The sequence below is a fragment of the Orbicella faveolata genome, unplaced genomic scaffold (assembly GCF_042242905.1).
Source record: "Orbicella faveolata isolate gen_17 unplaced genomic scaffold, um_ofav_v1 contig_4, whole genome shotgun sequence".
Classification (NCBI taxonomy): domain Eukaryota; kingdom Metazoa; phylum Cnidaria; class Anthozoa; order Scleractinia; family Merulinidae; genus Orbicella; species Orbicella faveolata.
In genome coordinates, this window is record NW_028301569.1 from 8,612,501 (window position 1) to 8,616,623 (window position 4,123).

Below are 4,123 nucleotides of genomic sequence, written 5' to 3' on the forward strand. Positions count from 1 at the left end.
TTCAACTGACCACAATAAATGCAGGCTACTCTTCTCTCCCCGCCAGTTGCGTCACGTGACTTTACAGCACTTTGTTTTTCAACACAAACAAGGACGATTCGAACGATGAATGCCAGGTAACACACTACGTTTCCTTTGTTGATCCCTGATTTCTTCTGAGCTTTATACAGTTGCTTGTTAAGTCAGTAGCCATAGTTTTGTTGCTGTTCCGTCTTCATGTTGCAATTATCATCCCCAGTTTTCCCGCTCTCCGCTGGGAACGCCTGGCATATGTCCCACCAAGAGCAGATCGACTCGGCCTTTCCGGAAGCCTGAGTAACAAGCAAGTTATTATAATAAATCATCAGAGCTCTAGCAGTCCGATCTCAATGCCGAAGAGTTTCTCTTCCTATCTCATGGAAAAACTATTTTTTCATGAGAAATCGTGAAATTGACGTAACGAATTGGATAAAGGAACCACACTCGTGTACCCACATTTTTCGGTCTGATTTAAGAGTTTGAACGCCACCATCTTGGTTTTCTATGAAGAACGAAATCTGGGAATAAGGGACAGTCACGTGATTAAACCGATGGCGAACGACTGGAAGGAATGGATTAGTCTTCTAATCACTCATTGCAGTCATTTTCATTTTTCTTTCTTTTTTGTTTTTGTTGTTTTTTTCATTCCGAGCTGACACCAGTTTATTTCTGTTTGATTTAATTTTTGATTACATATTTTTCTCATAATTATTATAATTATTCAATGTTCCAGAATGTTCCGGGATGTTCCGGAATGTGCCATGTTCCTGGTTTTATCGACGCCCATGACACCAAACCTGACCAGTTAAAAATTATTTTTATTGTCTAACTCCACTGACATAGAACAAACAATGCACCTATAGTGCATCGTCTCCAAGCAAATAAAAGTTGCGTGTAGATGTTTAACATTTACATCAAAACTCGACTGTGATTACTGACCCCGCTTAAACTAAGTTAGTTAAAAGTTGATAACAACTTCCTTTATTACCAAAACGTCCATCAAAAACAAACGTCCTGCTAGCCTTAGGCCGCGTTCCCTGATCTACACGCGCCAAAGATGTTCAAAATAGAACTCAGATAAGATTTGTGTTTACGACAATATTCAATTTCCTTACTCGAAAGAAAAAGCTGAGAAGAACGGATTCAGTGGACTATAGGTCGCAAGTGCTACAGCAATGTGTTCTTGATGAGTTAAGCACTAATTTTTAGGTCTCAGAATTTCAAGACATGTTATTCAGCGAATCTCTGTTGTAAGAGATTGAGAAATCTCAACGTGCATGAAACAGCTCATGATAGTCTGTGATAGAAAAATAAGAAGATAGATGCACCACTATATCCTTCGTCCACATAATAACAGATTGGCACGTTTTCGTCATTTGACTACAACTACTAGAATTCCTTCCGTGTTTTCTTTATTATTTAAATTTTGAAGCCCCAGTGGGGTTTAAATAACAATTGCCCTAATTAACATAAGAAACAGATAAAGTAAAGGATTGTGGTGGTTGTAGTCAAATGACACCACATCATGCAAATCGCCTATTGTACATTGTGTTTTAGCCCTTTCGCGCGCGTCTCGCCCCCAGGATTTCGCGCGGTTATTTTTTCCTCGCGGTTTATTTACGTTCTCGCTCGACGGACTTAGCGAGAGAGGGACTACTCGTAGTCTACAGTATTCCAGACCTTTTACGCCGGTGGCAAACGAAGATTTCGGCTGCCCCCTTCGATCTCAGCTCTTGGAACTATTCTTCGAAATTGAGGTGAGTCATTGGTTGTCGATAATCAATGCCCCGTCGGGCTAATTATAGTTACCCAACGTACTATGCGAACCGCGAAAGAGTCCATGGCAATTTGGACTAGCTTATTTTCGAATTTGCGAGCGAAGCAATCTCGAAATAAATGTTTCGCAGCGAAGGCGTTAATGGACGGAATTGCGTAGCGAGTGAACTGACATGGAACTTCAACATCTCTTCTTTGATTCTACGGAGGAATTGAGTCAGCAGGGTTATTTTCAGTGGATTCATCCGCTTCGAGCAGCGGGCATTCCGGAAATCAGTGTGCTGCCTTGCCTTTCTTTTAGCAGTGGAAACCCAGGCAATGATAACTCGCCGAAATCGCGTTAGATCGACCTGAACAGCTGGCAAACAACAAAGAATACAACACAGCAACAGGTTAAGTAGATTTTATTTACAAAATATAAGGATAATTGACTTTTAAAGCAAAACCGTTGCGTTCCCATACAAACCTATATACATATTCAAACCGTTGTAACACAACACCTCCACATGCTGCAAGGGGAGAATCGCGTTTCGCGTATTCAAAATAGGTCGTTATGTAATACGTAGTATATGTCGGCTGTATATGTCACGTTTCGCTGAAGGTTGGTGTAAAAGTGAAAAAAAGATAAAAATAAGATAACTCCTCGCATCGTGAGCTTGGGCCGCCTGTGAGGTACCAAAAGTAAATAAGCGCCCTGGGCGCTGTCTGTAGTGACCAATGCAAACAAACAATGATGCTAATATCATGGGTGACAAATTACTCCTTAATTTTGGCGCGAAATTTCAACGTTAATTTATAATTTCACATGTAAAATTACAAAATTGCTATGGCAACATCTCTTTTATCTCGGTCAGTGCCAAGATGGGGTCGAGATTTAAGACGGTGACCACTGAAGAAGTTACGGAATTAAAAGAAGCGGCGAGAGAGCACAATTAACTGGGTTAGGGTTTTTGTGAAGTGGTTTGACAAAAATAGCCTTGAGAAAAACCTGGAGATGATTCTTCCTGAGCAGTTGGATAAAGTACTCGAGCGGTTTTACGCCTCCGTCTGTAAACAAGGTGGAACCGATTACGAACCTGGGTCCCTAAAAGTGATGCAAGCAGCACTTGACAGCCATTTGAAAGAAAAAGGTTGTTCTTTTTCAATTATAAAGGACAGAGAATTTTTCAATTCCCGAAAAGTTCTCGAGGGAAAGGCGCGCAAGCTAAGGAAAATTACCAAATAAGTCAAGAAGCCTAACCAGAGAGGAAGAAGAAGCTTTGTGGGAAAGCGGGCAGCTTGGAAATTCATCTTCACGGTCACTCCTGAATATACAATGTGGTGGCTGCTCTCACAGCATTTCGGCCTGCGTGGCTGCCAAGAGCATTACACAATAAATGTGGAGGATTTCACGCTCAATAAAGCTGAAGGCCATAGTCTTCCACTGAAAGGGGCTTCTGAGTCGTATAAAAAAAAAAGATTCGGAAATCAGCTGACTTATAAGGAAAAAAAGTTCACTGCAAGAATCGTAATCGCGCAGTCGTTTCCATCTAACTCCTATGCGTGAACAGCGAAGAGGAAAGGGAGGTCATTGATTCTATCCAAAGCCGGCGGTTTTTGGAGGGGTTGGGGGGGGGGGGGGGGGAGGCTTAAGACCAGAGGCGGAGTTGTGCGGCTTATGACTGGCGGTTAACATCATTGCTGTAACAACGAATTACACACTTTGCATGTGATGATTGCACTGTCACATGGTGAACTAAAAGCCATCGTTGTTTTTCAAAGGGTGAAGAAACCAAGAAGAAAGCCAATCCCCTGATGGTGTGTCCATCGCAGGTAGCTGCTACATCTTCTCCCCTCCCCCTCCCCCTCACATCCTCAGCATTATAGCAGTAAAAACGCAATAATAAACCCGGAGGTTCTCCCTTATATGGGCCATATAAGTATGTGCGGTCCCAAAGGGTGTAGTGTTTTAGCCTTTTTGGTCAGAGATAGGGTACCGATTTTGGCCATTTTGGTCTTGAATAGGGTATGGTCTTTGCACTCTAGTCTTGGACTGGGTATGTTTCTTTTAGAAGAAGCTACTTTTTCATCATTATCGATGAGACCATCAACAAAAGCCCTTCACAATGCCTTTGACATCGGTCTGAACTGTGTTACTAACTGATAAGGCAGGTCTGAAACAGAGTATTTATTCAAGGGTCAGGTCTTACATGGGGTATCATTTTGTTGGTCAGGTCATAAATAGAGTGGGGAAAATCGCAGATTTTGGTCTTAAATAGAGTAAGGGTTTTGGCACACCCCACCCAATTGTTCTGGGAGTAACCCCCCGGGAATGACATAGCAATATGGA

The 4,123-nt window shown here is 42.1% G+C and overlaps 1 long non-coding RNA gene across 2 annotated transcripts in view; it reads right to left on the bottom strand.

Annotated features, from left to right (window-relative positions):
* LOC110048073 (uncharacterized) overlaps positions 1 to 4,123 on the bottom strand; it is a 249,869-nt gene that overhangs the window by 28,198 nt on the left and 217,548 nt on the right. The window lies entirely within an intron of this gene.